This window comes from Parasteatoda tepidariorum, chromosome 11 (genome assembly GCF_982258835.1).
Source record: "Parasteatoda tepidariorum strain Cologne lab strain chromosome 11, Ptep-v5.0, whole genome shotgun sequence".
In the NCBI taxonomy this organism is placed as follows: Eukaryota; Metazoa; Arthropoda; class Arachnida; order Araneae; family Theridiidae; genus Parasteatoda; species Parasteatoda tepidariorum.
Window position 1 is genome coordinate 74597909 of NC_141765.1, and position 23993 is coordinate 74621901.

Consider the following 23993-nt stretch of genomic DNA (forward strand, 5'->3'; position numbering starts at 1 on the left):
AATAAAATAATATTTTAGTGATTGTTGGGTAAAATAATGCTAATTTTTAAGGATATTGATCTTTTCGCTTAAGAAACTTATTTTTTTATAAATGATGATTTGTCGATTACAGAAATATGTTTTTATAAGGGTAGACGATAATCGCAAATTGTATAAATTTTTTTTCTATTAAGCGTATAATTTGGTTCATAATTTTATATTTTGAAGCGTCAAATGGCTTTAAATTAATTATATCTCTATGTTTAAAATAATTATATCTTTAATTATGTTTTCTCTTTTTTAATTTTCAACAAATGTAACTAAAACGAAACTTAAATTTCAACATTATACTTCATATTTTAATGTTCAAAAGAATCATATTTATTTAAGTGTATTTAGAATTTTAAACGTTGGTTTTAAATAAATGTGACTAATACATAACTAATATCTTTTGTACAAATTTTAACGCTATCTATCACAATTCATGTTTTAAAAAATCAAACGCTTTTAACCACAACTAAAATTATCAGCCTTTTCCTGCTCGGTTTCAAATAAATGTAGGTTCTTCAATTTCAATTCTATTTATCATATTTAAAGCTTTAAAACGTTTAATAGTTTTTTACAAAAATTAAAGTTTTGAAAAATTTTTTTTTCCAGATTTAATAAATATAACTAAAACTAAACTGATAACTTTTGTTTTTTAGCTTTAGTACTGTGCATGGGCCGGTATAGCCTGGTTGGCAAGGCGCTGGACTCACATTTATGAGAACGAAAGTTCGATTCCAGCCAGCCGAAGACATAAATGGTGACTGGTGCACGTCAAATCTGTCGGGTCATAAAGTCCTCCATGCCCCAATGCCTCTGGGCATACTTAATTGGAGATCGATTGATCTCTGGTTCAGGTCAAAATTACGATCTGTGGTTAAATGAATGGATGTATGAATGGGTCCAGCCTGTAAACGAGTGCTTTGTATAGGTGTTGCAGAAGCCGAATTCTTGGCCATAGATGGCGCCATTGGAAAACAGGAACAATCGCACCCCCCTCTGCCTTAATGGCCGACCACAACAACACAGTACTATGTATCATATGTAATATTTTTAAAAGTCGAATGGTTTTAACAAAACGTATGATTTTTATTTTTCAAATATTTTCTTAATATAGTTTATAGAACCATTATTTTTTTTGAAATATATAATTATTTACAGAATTAATGTTTATAGAGTTATTATTTTTACCCTTCATCCCAAAATTTTACCTTCATATTTTGAATCATGGCCTGTATTTGAAACAGCAACACTGAGCTGAACTTGCTTATGAGTGCCGATTGAGACCTTTTACATACTTTTTCTTAAGAGGACGGAAAGTTTAAAGTGAGTTAAGGCAAACCTAGAGTAAGCCAGAAAGTTTCTATTGCTGAAAAAAAAATGCAAACAAATTCCTGAACTTTCCCATTGCATAATCCTAAGTGATCCTCTCATAATTTGTTTTCAATTTGATAGTTTTTTTCTCCTTCAGTATTAGAAACTTACTCTAGGATCTCACTTCTTCTATACATATGGAAGACGATGTTTTATCCCGTATTATAGCGTCCTCTTAATAGTTCAAAGAAGGTGAAAAGAAGCTTTTTTTTCCTTCTAGGATCTCACTTCTTCTATACATATGGAAGACGATGTTTTATCCCGTAATATAGCGTCCTCTTAATAGTTTAAAGAAGGTGAAAAGAAGCTTATTTTTTACTCTAGGATCTCACTTCTTCTATACATATGGAAGACGATGTTTTATCCCGTAATATAGCGTCCTCTTAATAGTTCAAAGAAGGTGAAAAGAAGCTTATTTTTTACGCAGTACATCTCAACTCTTTGTTTCTTTAAGACAATAGCTTTATGGTTTTTGGTTGAAATACATTTGTACAATACTCTTTCAAATCCATGTTTGAAACAATGACAGGAAGACGTGACAGCATTACCTTTTCTGGACAATAGCTTTAAATTTGCCACTAACTTTTCTTTGATATTCAAGTACCGTCAGGTTTCAAAAAACCGGTTTGGTTGTAGATTTTGCTCATTATCATATAAGTTAGTTCTGAAAATTGATTTAAGATTATGAATGAAGAGAATTCTTGTTTAATGTCGCGGAAATTTGTTTAGAAGTAGTATTGATGATGCTTCCTATTTTTTCGTGCTCATGAATATATTAGCTGTTTAAAGACTTTCTTAAATTGCGTAGTGACGTTATTGATTATTGTAAATACGGTAGGTCAGTGAAACCAGTGGAAGAAGACTAGTTTTGATTGAAAACTTTTGTTTTTGATTTTATTAACCAGTTTTGATTTAGAATTTTTTATATTTACATCGAATCAATTATGATTAGTTTCCTATTTCAGTTGCATATATGAAATTATTTAAAGTAAAAGACCAATTAAAAAGAAATGGTAACTTTCTTTTCTTAAGTATATATATAAATTTTTAACTGCAAAATATTGAAAAAAATTAGAATTTATAAAAGTAGTATTAACTCACTACAGTATTAACACACAAAACAGTACTTACACACTAGTATAGACACACACTAATTAAATTCACAGCAATTAAATTCGCAAAAATTATTTTTTCCTAATATATTTTATAGCATTTCTTTTTTAGCTTCTACACTAAAAACAAATTAATTTCTGTTATAAAATAAAAGGTATTTTATTGGTTATTACTTTCATTAATATCTTTATATTTAAAATATTCTACAGAAGGATCTTTGACTGAACAAATTAAGAACCACGGCATTCTTTACCGTCAATTAGTTTCAGATGTTTTTGCAGATGTCCCAACTAACTAATTTAATTTATATATATATATATATATATATATATATATATATATATATATATATATATATATATATATATATATATATATATATATATATATATATATATATATATATATATATATATATATATATATATATATATATATATATATATATATATATATATATATATATATATATATATATATATATATATATATATATATATATATATATATATATATATATATATATATATATATCTTTCATGTAAAGTAGATATTTAAGGGAATTTCTAGTCTGAAAATTTTATTGCATATTTCGATACCTTATACGATATGTGGGTGAAACCATTTTGCCCGGAAACTGACCTGAAATGAGCACTAATATGTTTTTAATCATAACGTGAGTAAAAAGGACGTCTTTGAATTCTTTTAAAACTAATTAAGTTGCGAATATCATCTTAGATTTCTCGAATAATTCATTAAATTGCATTTTAGATTATTATTTTGAAGTCTTTCGTCACGTTTTTATAGTTTTTCTCCTTAATTATATTCATGAAATTAATATATTATTCCTTCTATAGAACCTGTAAATCCCATATCTGATAAAGTATATTTTTGGAATTTTTATTGTTTCTGCTTGCTTTTTATTTTTGATTAATACATTTTTTTAATGTTATATTTTTTTAGTTTATATATCTTCTTTAATTTATTCTCTCTACAAGAAGAGAGAAATTTGTTTTGGGCTTTTAATTTTCGGAGAAAAATTTATCTTCTTGGCATAGTAGTTTATTTTGTCACTAATAGTTAGTCTAAATTTTAGTCCTTAAATTTCAGCTTTTTAAAACGCAAATATTTAAATTTCGTATTAAGAAGGAAAATCTTAAATTAAAGTAAACCTTTTATTGCCAACATTGCTATTCATCTGCATCAAAGTAAAAATCGGAAATTTTAAGAATTTATAACTAAATTATTACTTTGAAACAGACAAATAAATTTTGTATGGAATGTAAACATAAAAAAACAGCAGTAAAAAAAGTTCGGTCTAATTAGTGAGTGACGTTTCGGTAATATTCCTTGATAGAACTTTTTAAAACTGTTTATCATCATTATTATTTTACATAACACCTTCAATTTATTCTTTCCCCAACAACATAATTTTATATCTAATAAACTTTATTTTAGAACTTTTTAATACTTTTTTTTTAAATTAATTTTTTTATAACTAATATCACTTAATGTATTAACTTTCTTGCAACAAGTAACTTATCTCTGGAAAATAATATTTTAAGTGTGCTTTTTAATTTTCTATAACATACTCAATGTTATTATTGCAACAAAAGATATCTAATCTAAATCATATTTATTTTACAGCTTTGAAGCTTTTTTTAAATTTATTTTTATGTCTAATATTTCTCTATACCTTTGATCCATTTTGTCTACAACAGGTAAATGCTATGTCTGATAAAGCACTTATAAGTGAATCTTAGATTTTTTTAAGTGTTTTTTTTTCTTTTCGTTGTTTTATTGTTCTTTACATACTTAATTTATTTTTCTCACAACAAGAGATGTTATATATGTTTAATGAAATTTATTTTCAGACTTTTTAAAATGATGTTTGTATAACTAATATTTCTTTATAGATTTAATTAATTTTATTTATTACTAGTAATTACTCAATAAAGTTTATATTAACTTTTTTAGAAATTTTTTAAATAAAATTATAAATTATTATTTTTATAGAAAATTTTTAATTTTTAATTCATAATTCATTGCACTAAATTTTTCAGCTATTAATTTGCTCTAGAAGAAGACAAACAGCCTATCATGGATTTTATGGTTTCATCAAACACTTTCCTGGCTGTTGCACACTTTATAGAAATACTTAAGTGTTCTTTCAAGAAAATATTTATCAAAATCGATTTTTTGCTTATCTTATTAGTTGCTCAAGAATATAAAAAGTAATACCGCAAAATAAAGAAATGACTTTCGAATCGACAATAAAATTTTAAAAGAAAATATCGATAGAAATTCGTTTTATTTATCTATTTATTCTGCCATCACGAAATTTTTTAACTTAACTATCAAAAATAAATAGATCTATTCAAGATATATAAAATAATTATATCCATTTAGTTAGTCAATGCAGATATAGTAATTTAGTTTTTACTTTATTTCCTTTTATTGATTCCTTAAATTTTCTATGTCTGGAATATTTTATAGCAATAGTTTTCATAAAACTTTTATTGAATTATAAATTATACTGGATTTATTTTCCATTTTGTTTTGGCAGCATGTTTAAAATTCTTTAAATCTATTTTATATTCAATAAGTTTTATTTCTTAGTTTCGTCTACAAAGAATCTGATAAAAATTTTTTAATTAAGTACAATAAGCCAATTTGAACGTTTTCTTTAAATTGTTCATTTGTTTTCCTTATTTTTGTGTTATGGACTCTTTTATAGACACTTTTATTGATTTATTTATTTTTCTTTTGCAATGTTATAAGAAAGTGTAATTTTTCTTTTAGGAATTTGTGTAGTTCCAGAGGGCCAACAGCAAATTGTGTTTCTTTTATCCTTGGCACTGTAAGAATTCACAGATGGATATCAAATCGTGGATTCTTTGGTGCTAAAGATAACAAGAGGCGGCTTCTTCGTGGAAAGATAGTCAAAGAAGTTGTTCAAATATCCAACGAACTCCTCTTCTGTTATTTGGCACTGTCACATTTTTGTGTGTCTATAATTCTACAAAAATTGTGATAGTGTCAAGCAACATGAAGAGCGTTGAATCATCGATTCCATAACAGTGTTTTGATGACTTCTCATAGCAGGTCAGTATTAGTAAGTATCTACTTTCTTTTAAAAGGGGTCATTTCATAATATATCAGCATTGTAAAAAAGCGTCATTTCCAAAAATTGACTATATGTTTTTATCTGAACTAAAAGGCTCTTTTAAAATTGTCAATAGTAATTTTTAAAAAAATATACATATTTTCTACGTTTAAAACAAGGATATTAGGAAAAACACACGAGAAATCATCTTTTTTGGGCCTCCTTAAATTAATTTAAATGATGAAAAGAAAATATGTGCTAAAATTCAGGAGTTTGTTGAACTTTTTTTTAAAAAAAAGCGGCGGAAGAAAAATTAGAAATGTAAGAGATTGCCATAAAGAACATTTCTAATGCGACTAAAATAAAAACTGTTTTTAAGCGTCTAAACTTAATCATGAATAAAAAAAAAGTGAATACCGTGGTTTTTAGTTGAAGCTCATGAAGTGACCTTTTTAATGATTTATAGATTAAAATGCTTTTAATAACTTTTTTAGAAAATACAATGTCATGCATTTATACGTCATAGAAAATAACTGAAATACACTTTGATTTTAATGCTATAAAAATGCCTAAAATTTCACCACCTACCTTCTGATACTTTCTCCCATTTCTTACACCAACATTTCTTTAGTGATGCCTTATGATGTTTAGAATAAACTCTTGCCTCCATGATGTTCAATTCTGAATCTCTAAAAAATTAAGAAAATATGTCATTGTTTCTAGCTCAGAGTGCTGCCGACTTTCATACACATGTTTGAAAAAGTTCTTGATCAATAATGAACGCAAAAAATTAGCTGTGAAATTTTGTTGTTGTTTTAAACTAAGTTATTTCTTCTCAAACTGTATAATAATTTGGGATTTCTTACATGAGTTTATAAAAGAGGTATTTTTCAAGGGTATATTTATTTAATTCTGCGAAAAATCTTGATATGGCACTTAATACTAACTCTAATTATTTTATTGAAATGTTGCATTTTTTTAACAAAGTAAGTCACGGGTTTCAGATCAATGCTACAATTTCCATCTAAAAATAAAATAGCTGAAATATTTTGTTTAAAATCTAATGTCGGAAGTACCTTTCCTTTTGCCCCAGGTGGAAATGTTTTACAAAGAAAGATTATTTGATGAATTGTGACATTCATAAAAATTTATGAGAAAAATGTTGTAAAGATAAGGCATTGCCTATTTAAATCCCAGATTTACTCTGAGACATTCTAAATATTGAAAGATAAGAAATGCCCTAGTTTCTTGCTACCTTGATGTTTTTTTGATCGAATATAAGGTTATGTACGGAAATTGTACAATCAATTAACAAATTATGCAGGGTTAGTAATGATTTTTAAAAACTTAAAAAAGCTCATAAATTTGCATTTAATAGCTTCAAAAATTTCTTAAAAAGTGCTTATCAATTTTTTCTTATTTATTAAGAGGTTCTGAAATCATTCCACTTTTGGTTTTCAATTTTTTACCCACTTTCAGGCTTATATTGCTTTTTTATGTCCTTTCTGAGAATTACTCTCTGAAATTGTGAAACTTTTGATAATATCTAAGTTAAAATAAAGTTTCTTTTTTCTTTTAACACGTTGACTGCCGCGTCACCCATATTCGGGTAACAGCAAAGTTTCTGATCGGGCAGCGTCCCCAGTGATGCTTATTTGACTACTAGCGAAGGATATTCGTATGTATTTGAAATGATATTTCCCAGGAAGTAGCAAAACTATTGAATTGTTATAAAAGTAATGCAAGAATGATATATTAAGAAAATTATTGCGAGCTTCGTAAAAGCTTTCTTGTTCAGTGCTATTTGACTCGCTAAGAAATAAGTTTTCCATTTTTCTTTTCGAAATTTCATCTAATTAGGGTAAGAATTTTAAGTTATACTCCTCTTTTCTCGGCAAAGATTCAAACTGATCGTGTAAAGTGGCGAGATGAGAAACAGATGCGAAGCAACAGACACAAATAAACAGACATGATACCATGGAAACAAACGAAGAGAAATATTATTCTAAGAGCACCAGAGACTCGCATTATTAAAATATCGATGGGAGTACTTAGTAGAATATGCTAAGTATAACAGTACTCGTGGCCTGAATGAGATTTCACTGTAAACGTGTGAGACAGTCAAGTGTTAATTGAGCGTGATCCTAGTATTTTAAATTAAAAACTATGTAGATAAGTTCAAAATTGAAAGAGCTTCAAAAATTCTTTTTTTTTTTCCTTTCATGGAGTATGAGTAGGGTTGCCACGGTATTTGCCATGTTATGTTTTTACCATGGTTTTTACCGTTTGAGGAAAAATTTGTTTTTCCCATGGTTTTAACTATCTATAAAAAATATATTTATCATAGAGTTTTTACTGTTTCGTAAAAAGAAACATGTTTTATCCCCCATGGGTTTTCTATCTTCAAAGAAGAAAAGAAAAGACATTTAAGGCAGTATTGAAACTAGATTTAGAGCATTGTTCAAATATTCTTTATATGATAATTTTAAGAGCTAATGTTCTAAAAAATGCTCAGGGGTCGTAGTTGTTCTGATTTTTTAGCTCTTTTTTCTATTATTCCTGATCCGTTACAGAGCTCTATCATGACTCCTCAATAATACAGTAAAAGCTCGATGTAACAAGTACAACATAATATAAGAAGTTCGCTATTACGAAAGTTCTCCAAAATGCAAATATTAACTGTAAAAAAATTTTATGTTCTAAAAAGCTAAAATTACTATCCTTCCTTGCTACAAAATTTTGAACAATTTTTGCAACATTTTTTGCGACAACTTTCCGACGGTTAGGTGAGCAATATTGCACAAATTAAAAATAAATAAATAAAAATCATTTTATTTATTTCTAGTATGCAGAAATGAAAAACGAGCATCATTTCTCTGTTTGCTTTAAACCCTAATATTTATGAAGCAAAGATGTGTCAGTAACTACCAGTTATCTTCCTAAAAAGAAATTCTTTCTGTTGTTTTTGGAAATCCCGTTAAAAGAATGCACCTTTTGTTTACTAATTATTGAAATCAACAAAATTACTTCTCACAAAAACTTGTAATTACTTTTTTTGAGTTTCAATGAGATATTTTGTGTTATATTACTCGCTGTTCATTTGTCTTTATGATGGGCTTTTTTGTTGAACAAAAATAGAATTATTATTAAACCGTATGCTCAGGTGTCATCCAATTTTGTATTTCTCAGTTATCAAAAATTAAATAGTGTCTACCTTAAATAAGTACAATATTTGACTGAAGATAATATAAAGAAGGTTATAGTTTGTCTATAGTAAGAACTCCTCTCGCTACAAAGTCTAAGGTCATCTGCAGCATGGAAACAGGAAGAGCGCATTTCAGGGAGGGGAGTTTCAATGGTAGATAATAAAAGAAGTTTACCAGATTGACTGACTCAGCTGCCAGTAGGAGACTTATTTAATCTGATTCAAGAGCTTTTTTAAGATTCGCACGAATACTTCTTTCTTGACTTAGAATTATGCTCTGTACCCAATCGGTTGCTATTTTTTAAATACAAAGAAGAAGAAAATATTGATCCGGTAAAAGTGAAAATGCTTAAACTTATTAACTTATATTTATTATTTTAAAATGTATAAAAAGTTTTGCTCAAGATAGAAGACAGTTCATATTATAGAAAAGAAAGTTAAAGAGAAAAAGTTAATGGTTGAAAAATAGAAAAAGGAGCTTACTAAAAAAATTATTTTTGAAAAACTTTTTCAAATTAGAAACTTTTAAAAAAGGTATCGAACACTCTAAACAAGTTCAGACGCGAATGCTCATTTCTCTTCACTCTAGGGCTAACACAACAGATCAGAGAGAAATATTCCGCTTCTCTCGCCGACCTGAGCCTAAACTTGTCCTAAACAGTGACCCTACTTGACTTAATTGAACCTCGTAACTATAGTCACCGCCATGGATCCAGACGAGTGGCTAAGGGAGTTCTCACTATAGACAAACTATATATATATATATATATATATATATATATATATATATATATATATATATATATATATATATATATATATATATATATATATATATTTGTTTAATTTTTCTTCGTATTTATTTTTCAGACTGCTTAAAGGCTTATCAAATAAGTTAAATTAAGTTTGGGGACATAAAGGGAGTTATTCAGTTCTCTAATTACGAAAATATAATAAGAATTTCTTTACAGAAAAAGATTATTCTAAAATAAGAAAAAAGTTTTTGAATTTTTGGAATGAAATGTTAGTTTATTAGTTTTGATTATGTCTAAAAAATGCCCCTGAAAGTAGACTTTTAAGATTTAGTTTTGTAAATTATAAATTTTTTTAACTGTTCTTCTCTATTTTTTTTAAAGAAATATCCTGCACTAAAACAATTTTGTCTTTTCGTATTAGAATTAATTTTCTTTTTGGCCAATAAGATGCCTATTTGTGGCATTGATTATATGTTGCTTATCATATACTGATAAATTAATTTACCTAACTTTTGGTCAAAATAAAACATTTATATAATTGTGGTCTTGATAATGACAACTTTTAATCAAATTGACATTTTTATCTTAACTTCTAATGCATACATAATCATTGTTGTTGTTCTCCTTATTTGTTATTGAGAGGAATTGGTCAAATAGTTCTTGAGGAAGTAAGTTTGATAAAGTCGTATTTCTAAAAATTTGGTTTCTCAGGAACTATTCGACCGATTTCTCTCAAATTTTGTATTTTGCCTTTTAAAATTGAATTATTGAAAATGATGTAAAAAAATTCAAAATCTTTTCGACTATTATTAAATAAAATAATAAAAACCAATAAATATTTACAAAATTTGATCTTTTACATGGAATTATCTGTGGATAAACGAATTTTATAATTGCTTGCAAAAATTTTAAATTTTCTCTAAAAGTTCTCGATATATGTTGAAATACGCCCAAAGTAAAGTAAACATAACATTGCCGTTATTTTCCATAATTCGATTTTCAGAAATCTGAACACATCGAAAGAAAAGCATGCTTATTTAGACAAAGTACGTTTTTGTGTCCGATTTTGTAACTTGAAAAGAAAAAATTAAATCGGTTAAATTTGAGAAACAACTGTTTCCAACCAATTGCATTGTTAGAGACCAGTTTTTAAATTAATTCATTGCTAAAATAACTTATCCATTTAACTAGTACTTTTTATTGTCTTCGGGAACTTTGATGTACATAAATAATCTAATATTATTTTGAGAAGTTTCATAATTTTTCATGTATGATTTTAAACGATTAGAAATGTTTTAATATATTAAGCTAATGCGTCAATATAATAATGTTGTTTTATATATTTAAATAAAACTAATAATTAATTTTCATTTTAACAGTGCACTCCACTATTCAATATTACAACCATTTTTTTTATCTGTTTCCTATGCTTTTAATTTAAAGAAAACATAGGAATTTAGAAAGCTAATAAAATTATTTAAAAAGTTAGTAAAATATTGAGAAATTATCCGCTTGCTGAATTAGCTGACTTTGAGCAACCTTTTTTTCAGTTTATACTAATCTGGTATTAATTTTATTCCAAAATATTGCTTTGGTGCTTATTTTAACTTTAAAAATAATGTAGAATTCGAACTTTTTTGTCAAAGGAATACAATTAAAAAGTTAATTATAAAAATAAAGAAAAAAAAATAACTACGGCTGATAAATTCAATATTTTTTAAATATAAAATTGCGCTCCATTTCATGAAAGGAAAAAATAGAAAGTTTTTGAAAATTGATTCAATATTTTCCGTGAAAGGGTGTGTGCAATAAAACAATGAACACCCGGAGTGACTTTTTATTAAATAATTGGATTTTGACTTACAAATCTTAATGGGTTCAATCTTAAATGTACAATTCAATGTACAAATCAATGCAGATAATATTTTAAGGATATAATAAATTACGAAATCAGACACAAAAACGTACTTTCTCTGAATAAACATGGATTATTTCCTCTGATTTGGAATTTTGACTCTCAAAATATGGATGTTAGGTAGCCGCAATCAGGAAAATATGGTCGCACTAGTTAAAATTGGAGGGCAGTTCAGTGTTTGGACCTTTTAATGTTAATTTCAATTTGTGCGCATTTCGCTAAATCGCGAGAGATTTTTAAGCGAATCAAAAGATTTTTGTATACAATTATTAAATTCGTTAATCTAAAAATAATTTCATTAAAAACAAATTTTATAATTGAAGCGGTCAATGTTAGAAGGGAGTATGTAATATTTTTACGAAAATAAGCTTTTTGTTAGTTTTGGAATTTCTACTGGTAAACGCAATGTTCAGAATTAAAACTATCGGCTACATCTCGAGCAACATCGCCCAGTAGTTTTTGTTCATTTTTGAAAAGGGGTATGTGTAGCCCATTTCTACAATGTCTTGAACAGTATATCATGGAGAATCAAATAATCGAGAATTGATTATAATAATCGATTACAATAATAATTATTAGGTTACAGTTTAATATCCCACGCATTCTCTTTGGGATGGTCCTCAGTTCCCAGCGGACACTCATTCATCTTCATAACTAATTTAAAATTCAAAATATAGAAAAAACCTAGAGTTAGCCACGAAGACAGAAAAGAAATATCAAAATGAAAATAAATTATGAGAAGATAACTTAGGATTGCGCTATAGAAAATTTCATTTTAGTAACTTGTTTGCATAAATTTTTTTTTCATCAATTGAACAGGTTTGCCTGAAATCACTATTTATTATTTTTTTTTAAAAATTTTAAATTAGTGATGGAAGTGAAAGAAAAATTTGTGACGAAAAGTTTCTCTCATGGTATAGCGTCCTCTTGAAGCTTATCCAGCTAGACGTGTACCCATTAACAGAAAAAAATTGGATGACCTGAGAACCCTTTCGAACTATGCTGTTGGTTAAAACTTCTATGCAATATTGAAGAGATGGCCAAAGACTCAGTTACACGAATTCTCAGTGAATGAGACTGGATGAACAATTTCTGTACATTCTTAATATGTATTTATGATTTGTTATCAACTCTTATAATGTGTCAAAATATTTGTTTGGGGAATAAAATTATTGCTCTTAACATAAAAGGATACTTCATTACTTTTTCCTTTCTTTCTATTTTTTCTTTTTGTTGCCAATGTTAAATGGGGCTGAATTTTAAAAATGCACAGTTCCAACAGCTATACCTATTTCTTGATATCAAGTACCGAGTAATTTTCTAGACTGCTTAAATCCAACAATTTTAAAGCAGTTAAAACAATCTTTCCGCAACTGACACAGCTTTTTTCGTTTTTCTCGAAAGTGCAGATTTGTTACATACCCCCTTTTAACATTGACGGCTTCAATTATAAATTACTTTTTTTAAAAGTAATCTCATTATTTTTTTGTTGTAATGCATAAAAATGTTTACACCATTATAACTGTGTAATTTTAAGTTACAAAATATGAAATATGAATGAGCAAAATAGATCGAATAGTTTCTGAGTTAACAAATTTCAAAAGGCGTTCATTTAAAACTTAATTTCTCGAGAACTATTCCACCAATTTCAATTCAATTTTGCATTTTGTCATTGAAAATAACATACTTAACAATGTAGCTATAAATAACATATTAACCTTACAATTAAAATTTCCTTCATTAGATAAAATAAACTATATTAATTATTATTTTATATGGAATTGTATTCGGATAAATGAATTTAATAGTTGTACGCAAAAACTTTTTGATTTTCTTATCAGTTTCTCAATATATTGAGATATAAGAAAAAAATTTAAATTAACATTAAGGGGTCCAAACTTTTAATCGCTTTTCTCTATAAATTTGGGACTATGTTTTCCCTATTGCGGCTCCCCCCTCCCTATTTCAAGAGTCAGAATACCAAATCTGTCGAATAAAATGTGTTTGTTCTAAAAAAGTAGTCTTTTGTGTCTGATTTCATAACCTAAAATATCGTCAATATTAATTAATTAACATATTTAAGTCCTCGAACTATTAAGATTAATTATGTGAAAATCCGATTGTTAGATTAGATTAGAGTTACTAAAGTCACATTTTCTGATTGGTCGAGAGTTAAAATTTACCGAAATAAATTCTTTTCGTAGACATCAACAAGGTATCTGGAGAATTTACAATTTCAGGTTCTTTCCTTTTAAAATTAAGCTTAACTGTTCATACACAATCATAATGTTTAAAAATCATTTATTTTATGAAATAATAAGATTTTAAAAATTTACTTGTCACTTTTATCAAGTTATTCATATTATTATATGCCGAATCAATGTTGAATTTCTTAAGAAGAAGAAATTATTTCTTTTTATCAAACTTATTTTCTAGAAATACTTTCGGTAAAGAGAAATTAATCTACGAAATTATATCTAGCCGAATACTTCGAAAAGAGACTAAAAATAAGTTATATTTTTATATTTCGAGAGCGTAATATTCATTAATTTGATGTACTTAAGCGCAGTTTCTTGTTTCTTAGCTAGAAAAAGAAAACGAACCCTAAAGTAACTTAATATCGATACCATACCAATAGGGAGAATTCGAAAATGGCTGCTATTCATTTTCCAATTATAATTAATTATGGCAATTTATCATTGTTTTTGTTAATGGTTTTTAGTTATCAATGCGTGTTTTTAAATTAAGATTTTCTTTTATTACTGAAACATTAACTTTTACTGGCTTAAATGTATCTTTTCACAGAAATGTTAGTTGGGTTTTTATACTTACTGATTACTTGTATTTCTGTGTATTTTTATGTTTAGAAGGAAATATGTCTATTTTTATAAGTTACCCACGCATTATTGATTAGAAAATTGATTGCTCTGCGTTACTTAGAGTGTTTTCTGAAAATAAATATCTAGATTTAGTAAGTAAGTATTCAACGAAGTAAAGATCTATTAAATCATTTTGAATTTAATTGAGTGCTGTTCTTAGAATTTATTTCATAGTGTGTTATTTTTTTATTTTGCATTATTGTTAATTAAAAAATAAAATGCTGTTACTATATTTTATAGTGAAAAATCATAACACTCTGTATTTTATTGAATGCTGCTTTTTGATTTTCCTTCAAAGTGCATTATTTTTTTTTATTTTCCATTATTTTTATACAAATAAATAAATAAATAAAATGTTGTTAATATTGCATTTTCTCTATACTTAAATTTTATTTTCTGGACTTAATGACATAGTTACTTAATCAATATTCTCAATAAGTACAAATGCAAAGGATTCAATAAGTGTATACAAGTTGGTAAAACTAGATATAATGACTAGTTATAATGAAATAAAAGTTTTATTGAGAAACTTCAAAGCATTTACTTTACTTTCGATTCTTTAGTTTTGTGCCAGGTAGATAAAGTGTAAAAAAATCCCTTAATAAATTTAACTATTTAGTAAATAATTGCTTATTGTCTCCTGTTGAAATTAAGCACTCTAACTAGTCGGAAAATGGATAAAATTGATATTGATGACAAATTTTACTTAACGATCTGAATTATGCTTAATGAAATAATTAAAACACGCATTTCCATCCAATAGTTCATTTATAAACATTTGTTGGAAAGTAGTCAAGCCTTTTGATAAGTCTAAAATTTGCGTGCAATGATCAGGAAACGACAAAAACTTGAGATGTCATTCTAGTACGGAGTACATTCTAGTACAATTTAAAATAAAAGCCCTCTAGCTAATCGGACAGTAGTTGAAATTTTAATTGACTATAAATTTCTCGAAGTAATAACAGGACTACAAATTCTGATTGTGACAAAGTTACTTGGAAATAATCATTATAAAATTTGCCATCATGCTCGGATCTCTAGATGAGGTTTAAACACTCTAATTTTACGTAAAGTGGACGAACTTTTTACCAGCAATCAATTAACTAAGTGATAATATGGTGATTGTTTCTGATTGTTTTGGAAAGGATTGAAAATTGCATCGTCGTGAAGCGTAGATGAGCTCTCATAACGTGAGCACTCCAGTTAATCAGAAAGTGGCCAGAAATTTGACAGGCGGCAAGCTTCCTTTGGCGTGATAAATTCTATTGGTACAGGTCGTGAAATGATTTCAAATTTTATTGTAATTCAGCATAGAGCTTCAGTTTAAACTTGCGTGCTCTAGTCAGTCTTAAAGTGGTCAGAAAGTTTTAATTGACGAAAAACTATATTTGATAATAATAAGGTAGTAGGTTCCGCTGGACAAAAAATGATTGAATCTTGCATTGACATCAGGCAGGAAGCTTTAGTACTGTTTTGAGTGCTCTAACTAGTCGGAAAGTAGTCTAAATTTTGACTGCAAGATTTCAGCGACACAAACATTTATCTGCCGAGATTCTATTGCAAAGATAGCAAGATTTCATTGAGTTAACAAAAAGTTCATAAAAATAAAAAGGTTATTTATATTAAGATAAAAATATTCATTTAAGTGAAAAAAATAAGCTGAAAAAAAATTTTCCCAATCAAATTCTTTGTAAAGTAATCAATAATTTACCCTTTTAATTAAAATTCTATTAATTGTATTATTATTTTTAGTAACTCAAATCTCGCACGATTCTAAAAAATTAAAATACCACTAAAAATAACTGAAAACCAATACGAAGGAAGAATGTGAGTTCAAATCTTTAGGACTGTTTCAGAAATCCTCTAAGATATCAGGATTTCTTGGTTATTCTAAGCGTTCACTTTCTATTTTGCGAACGGTATACTATACGAACGGTACTGGTATTTTGAAGTAAGCTGGATTAGAACACCCTCTTATTATTCATTTGGTCTAAAATAAATTTAACTCACATACATAATAAAATATTTTTGTGATTTAAATTATTTCCAATCTAAATTAAAATCATTAGTTAACTATTCTATAATTTTGTTCATTAATTAATGTTAATATTCAGAATTCAAAATTTTATGCGTTTCTATATTTTTGTTAGTTAGTTTTCCTTTTCTATAACTCTCTCAATATTAAACTTAAAATTATGTCACATTTGAGCAAAATTGAAAATTTTATTCTATGGCCGTCGTTGAACAGCCTGCCCAACTTTGGGTTTACGATTACTAATGTTCAACCAACTACGTAGCCTAGTAATTTTGAACCCAATCCAGAAGACAAGGGAACTCCTAGATCAAGTATTGGGAGAAATTGGCTCTCGTTGAGGACTTTTTGATGGAACTAAACCATATTTGCGTTACATGGAGAGGAAGACCACAAGAATCTCCTGCCGTTAGCCTGATGGCAAGGGGACTCTAACCCATAATCCGTCTACCACTGAGGATATTTCACGTAAATTTTCGTCTTCCATATCATGACAGCAGACCGTCCTAACAAGTCCAACTGACTCAAGTCAACTTAAACAAGTCAACTTAATTAAATTGATTAATGTATTATTTCTTAATAATTTTTAAGCGTTTTGAGAATTTTGTTCAGTTTATCTCATTTACTTTTAGAAAAAAAAATGTATTTCTGATCATAGATGCAAAAATTACATATAATTGACTTTGAAGATCAGTATTCTAAACAAAATCCTAATTTAAATTAAATTACATTTAAATTAATTTAGGTATCTTAAACGTTTAAGAAATTTAAAAATAAAAATATAAATTTATGAAACATACGCTGATCAAGTATTAATAATATATATATATATATATATCATCAAGCAGTTAACGGAATACAAATCTTTTTTTTTTTTTTTTTTTTTTTTTACATCATTCAGTTAATTGTGTAAACAACAATTAACTGGCGGTCTAGTAAAAGGACAAAATAGGGAGAATGTTTTTGCCCTATACACTATTTCTCAGGTTTAACCAATCATCAACGGGTTTTAGTGTGTAATGCGTGGACAGGGGAAATAGATTCTACTGCAGCAAAATACAGAAAATAAATAACGATCAATTTGATGCTTTTTATGGGAAAATTAATTATGAAACGCATTTTAAAAGTAATATTTGCTACATAAATATAATTATTTTCAATATTATGTAGTTGCATAAATATATTGTATAGATACAATAATTACCAGATTAAATATAGAAACCTTTTTGACTCTAATAGAATCCGCTAAAGCTCGCAGTACATTTTTAGACGATATGATGTATTTTTATTTATACTACTTCAATTAATAGAATATTTGTGGTTTAATCTTTATTTTACTCTTTGTTTTGAGTGATAACAAAATACGATGGATCAAAAGAACTAATAAGTGTATTTTAATTATTAGAGGATATATAAGTCCAAATTATAATTTTTTTTTAAATCGGAGAATAGGTTTGAGTTGAATTTTATACTGGTTTTATCTTCAATTTCATAGTATGTTGCACGCACAAATAATTTAATGTAAGCTACATATTAAAATATAGAATGTAATTATTTTGATATAATTTTCATATGCTCTATTAGAAATTCAAATTGCAATTAATTGTAATTAGCATAAAAATTTTCTTACATTTCTGTGAAGAAAGCAGTAATTTTAATGAGGCCCTCATAAGTAGTAATGTGACATGGAGAATGATAAGACAGGTTTTCCTCACTTTTAATAAATTAAAAAGTGAAGTATTGAAATTATTAACTAATAGTATTTCGACAGCCAACGATTTATAATTACGTAAAGAATAATACTTAAATATACAAAAACGCTGCTGCCCTCAGGAAACCCAGTTACACAAACTATGAAATGCTTTTGCGAATTATAGTTTCTACCTATTTTTAATTTCTTTGATTATATAATTGATAGATTCTACTTCAGTCACTCATAAATCAATTTAACCTGTGAAACATTTTTTTTAACCTGTGAAACGTTTTTTATTAACTAATAGTATTTCTACAGCCAACGATTTACAATTATCTAAAGAATAATTCGTAAATATACAAAAACGCTGCTGCCCACATGAAACCCAGTTACACAAACTATGAAATGTTTTTACGAATCATAGTTTCTACCTATTTTTAATTTCTTTGATTATATAATTGATAGATTCTACTTCAGCCACTCATAAATCAATTTAACCTGTGAAACATTTTTTTCCTGAAAATATGCCAATGTACCACTTTAACAATTTTTTTCTGACTTGGCTCCATCTCCTGCTCACTTCGTTAACCAATCAGCGTGATTGTTTCGCATCGTCATCTTACCTTAAAAGGCAATTTTTTCAACAAAAAGAAACTAATTAATGAATAAATCAATAAAATAAAATAAATAAATAAATAATCATCTTTGTTTATAAAATATGTAATTATAATTTTTAGTAAAAACATTTTGTTGATACGTCAATTGTAACAACATGAACAATTAGCTGGATTTAAGAAACCTCCTACTCCTACACGCACGTATAAATATATCCTCCAGTAACTGTACTATTTAATCTTTGAAATCTTGTTTTGAATATGCAACACTGTCAAAAACAATGAAATAGAAGTACTTTTAATAATATATGACGATAACCTTGTACCATAAAACAGTTCAAATTGGAAATGATTTTTGTCCTTCTTGAATCTTTTATATTTTTAAAAATAATAAATGTTAAGATTTTTTCCTGGCAATATCTAATTTTACACTTATATTTTTTATTCGTTAATCTTTTTGTTACTTTTGACTACGTGTCAAGCGCTTGCTTACAAAATGAATACTTCGAGAGCTATAAACAAATTTTTCTACAATGGATAAACAATCCTTAATTGAAGCAACAAAAAAAAGAAAGGAAGAAGAAGAAAATATTGCGAAAGAATAAAAAACTTCAAAAAAAAAAAAAAAAGAAATATTCACTTAATTCAAACATAAATATAAAGTTATTTTTATCATGAAGACTCTTTTCAATTAACTTTGATGAAACAGGTTAAGTTCAGAATTAATTAATGAGATTCATTTTAAATTTAATGAACAAATTATTATATAATGAACATATTATTATTATAATCTAAGTTAAATTACATTAAATTTAAATATCCCTCTTTTATAAATGAGTTCAAATTTAAGGAATAATAATATTTAGAAAAGAATTGTTTTTTTTTTCCAAATAACTTTTAAATTTTAATTTATCATAATGTTTTTGACAACTTCATAAGTTACTTTTAACCCATTTGCCTGTATCTGACACAGGCGAAAGTTACCGGCAAATTTGAAATAATCAAACGGGCAATAATTATGTATGTCGCGCTATTTTATATCTAATGCTTGCCTGAAATCTGTTCTAGTAAAAATAAATAGGCTAGATTATAATTAAATTTATTTACCATGACATGGATGACACCATTATGCAGATTTTTCTTATGTAAACCACGTAGTGCATTTTGATGATAAGCTATAAGTTTGTTTGGAATTCTTTGTTATGAAGCATTTGTTTGTGTGGAAAAGGTCCATTTTTAAAAATTTAAATATCATAAAAGTAAACATTTAACCATAAATTAATTTTTACTAAGTGTTTTTGGAACTTGTTTTGTAAAAGTTATCCGATAATTGTATTGGCAGAAAACAAAAATTCCTGAAGGATTCTATAATTCCTCAAGGATTTTTTGCCGGGATTCTTTTCGTTTACGACAAACTTTCTAAAGGTCTAAGAAGAAAACGAATTCTAATAAAAAATTAGAATCTCTGTTTCACGATTTTGAGTCTTTTCAATTTATTCCGAAAATTTAACAACAATACTTTAGAAAAGGTTCACTTATGGTACAGGTTACTTACTGACACACTTTATACTAAATTAGATCGAGTTTTTAAAGTAATAAATTTATTTATAATTCATTAAATTCAATTTATTTTTGCAAAGAAAAGTCTAAGAAATGCGCATATGTTTCCAATATTTTCCTTTTAATTTCAAATACTTTTTTCTAATAGAAATTTATTATTTCAATTAATATGTTTCCACCATTTTTTAATAATGATTCAAACGCACAATTTGCATTCGATATTCATTTCCAAAACTACATTATAAAAGCACTCTTAATTAATAAAATACATACTAAATAAATATTGAAAATGCCTTCGAAACACAAGTTGCAACAAAGTTTAGTCATAAATTACTATGCAATCAGTGCTTAGAATTTCCCTTCAAAGATTAGTTTCGATTATTTATAAGTAAACAACTATGCCTCTAAAATGGTTTATGTCTGTTCGACTTTTAGTTAGTAATTTAGTGAATGATTAAGTTAGGGATTTAGTTAAATTAGTTCAGTGATTTCTCGATAATGATTTAGTGGTTCAGTAAGTAACTAAGTATTTCAATCAGTCACTGGTTAGTTGATTTGCATCGCAGTAGAGTCGGAATTGGCTATGCCAAACTTGCTATGACATTTTCACGATACCAACATTGATCAGTACTGGAAACTAGGCCTGATGAATAAATCAGAGAACTGAAAAATACATAATAACTGACTTAGTAAGTTAGAGTTAGTTTGTAATCCGGTTATAGCTCGTCATTGTGTAGTTGATATTTTTATTTACAAAAAAGAAAATTAAAAATGTCAATATTCAATCATGTTAACAGCTTGAAACATCAAATGCTTAAAATTTTTAAATGTATTTTAAAATGGCTTATGATTGTGAAATGACTTAAAATGGTTCGTAAAAAAATTCGTGTCCTTTTTATAATGTTTTCAAATTTACAAAGGCACAAAAAGAATCAAAAGAATTGAAAAAAAATCGAAATTTTGTTCCGGATTTCGGATAGTTTTACCATAAATGAGGCCTTTGGATATAACATCAGGTATTTTGATTTATAGACATATCTAAGACATTTATGAATATGAATATAATTATGAAATGATAAATTGTTTTGGTTTTCTTAGAATGAGTGTCTATGAAATTATTGCCAATTTATCTTTAATTTTGAATAAAAATACTTTATAATTCTAAAAGAGAAACTAATCACTTTTATGCAGCAACAATATATGTTTTTAGAAATTGAAATAAATGACAAAAAATTTTTTTTAAAGCAAACAGCAATAAAAGTACCAATTTATAATAATAGATAACTTTAAAATTATCGAAATGGGGGATTAAAGAATCGGAGATTTGAACGTACGTACTATTTAACGTACTATTAACAATTTGTTATAAAAGAATGGAGTCCCAACCATGGCTCTATCTACTGCTCCAAACCACAACCAATGAAAACAGTTCCAACCCCAGCTCTCCAGAAGAAGAGATGTAAGAATAGTTGTCAATAAATATCATTTGTTTACCTATAGTTGCTTTAAATTTATTGTGGAAAGAAATATTGAACACGAAGCCCAGCTAGATTAGAAACAATTAACAAAACTAGAAAATATTTCAAAAAAGTTTTTTTGCCAAATTAGAAAAAAATCGTTATCGATGAAAAACAATGCCTCAAAACAAATTTCATTTAAAAACCTCTAAAATATACTTTCAACTAAAGGGTTAATTCAAATAAAAATTAATTTAATTCCTTAGGATCCAGTAATGTCCTACTACACTGTTTTTCAATAAAATTGGTGAAATAAATTTTTTTTAAAATTTATTAAATTCGCTGTAATTGTTGCTGAACACAGAGTTTTCCTCAACGCAAACTTTTTTTAAAAAAAAAAAAAAATATTTTACTATTAAAAAATTTTTCTGGCTAATAAACTTAGTTTTAACAATCGATCTCCCCGTGGACTGTCATGAATCGCTTATTTGCACTCCCCTTAAAAGTATTCAAAATTAGACCTCAAAAGCTTTTTGTCATTAAAAAAATAAACTGTGGATTTCTTTACATTAAAATTTTGAGCCACTTTCATGATCAGTTAATTTATTAGTTATGAATACCATGGGGTATTTGACTTTCTTAGTTGAAAATTACCAACTTTTCCTAAAATTTTTTTGCTTCGACAAAAGAGCCCTTAAAAAAAGCTGTAAAATGGTTTTTATAAATGAAAACCATGTTTTCATTTATAAAAACCATTTGTTATATATAATATATAAAAACCAACAACATTTTATAAGCATTTAATTAAAATTTTAAATTAAAAAGAACATTTCCTCCAATCCCTTATTCATATAGAGTGACTTTTATTTATGAAAATTCCAAAAATAGTTTTATCTGCAGCCTATCAGTCATCAGTATATTTATAATTTCTATAACAAACTAGAATTTATGCCAATAAATGTACAAACAGAAATCTCTTAAGTATATTAAATATTTAGCAATGACTGAATACTTGCATGATAATATATACTCAGAATAATAAGAAAAAAAAATTTTTATAAAAATTTACCCTTCTTTAAAATAAAAAATAGAAATTTGAATGAAAACTTTTGATAATTTCCGTTGTATTATGTTTTTTATTCTAATGTTTCACACAATATTGCGTTTTATTTTATGGATTATTCAAAAAATGTATTGGTTAAAATTCAATATAACGTAAATTGTGACATTTTTAAGAGAGAGATTTTAAATCAAGTTTACCAAATTAGTTTTTTTCTTTACAGACACAGTACTGTTCACGAACTGAATATTTTACTGCAAACTTCATAACTCATAGTACAAACTGATTCCTGGATCTAAGAGAAACCTTTTTCTGCACCCCTTTCCCCAATTTGTTTAATATTGAGATCATATGGTCAGTTCAATGGTTAAGATAGAGTAAAATGTTGGGTCAGTTTCTAAATTCATTTTGCCTTATTTTTATTTCGAATTACAACCAATAGCACGGGAAAAGTTCAAACTAATCTTTCGGTAAGTGCTTTTCACAATTCTACTCATGGCTGTTTTTGTTCTGAACTATTTGAAAGTAAACGATCCATGTTTAAACTATTCATTGGAGTGAAAAATTTCTATCAGAAATAAATAAACTTTTATAAAAAACGACACTCCTATAATATAATTTCATCAACTAAATACTGCAATAATATTTGCAGGAGATAATGGATTAATAAAAGCAAAAAAATGTTCTTCTAAGTCTTTAAAGAGGCATTTCTCAAAAGGTATAAACAATTGTGTCTTAAAAATCTATTGGTTTATGCACTAAACATTCACTAAGATGCCATCTCTATTCTACAGTAGGTAACTTGTTTTATTGACTTATCTTAAACAATAAATTTATGAGTATCGATGTCATTTGGACAATCCTATATGTACGAAAATAGCATTTAGTTGTAGCCTAAAACACTAAAAAAAGTATAGATAAGTAATTACTTACTGTTAAAACAATGTTTTATATGTCACTTTTTTGACATCAAAATTCACAGTATCACATCTATTGCTGTCATTTTAAAGGATTTTATCCCGTCCTATTTAATTTTCTTAGCTGCAAATATAAATTAAAAAATTATTTTTGAGCGCTACAACACGAATTTCCAGTTCATTTTGTTAGAATTTATAGAAAACTTTTGGAATAATTTGCAGTAATTCTTGTCACTAGACAAAATTATGAATTTACTAGGAATTTTACTCGAAACTGGGGGTACTGATC

The 23993-nt window shown here is 26.9% G+C and overlaps 2 long non-coding RNA genes across 2 annotated transcripts in view; one reads left to right on the forward strand and one right to left on the reverse strand.

Moving 5' to 3' along the window:
- LOC122270570 (uncharacterized) overlaps positions 1-23993 on the reverse strand; it is a 142885-nt gene that overhangs the window by 109208 nt on the left and 9684 nt on the right. The window contains exon 2 of the long non-coding RNA XR_011638247.2: positions 6206-6306. This is a non-coding gene — a long non-coding RNA (uncharacterized LOC122270570). The remainder of the gene's footprint in view (positions 1-6205; positions 6307-23993) is intronic.
- Positions 4543-12681, forward strand: LOC139427078 (uncharacterized). Its single transcript, XR_011638251.2, has 2 exons — positions 4543-5616; positions 12362-12681. It is a non-coding gene; the product is annotated as an uncharacterized LOC139427078 (long non-coding RNA).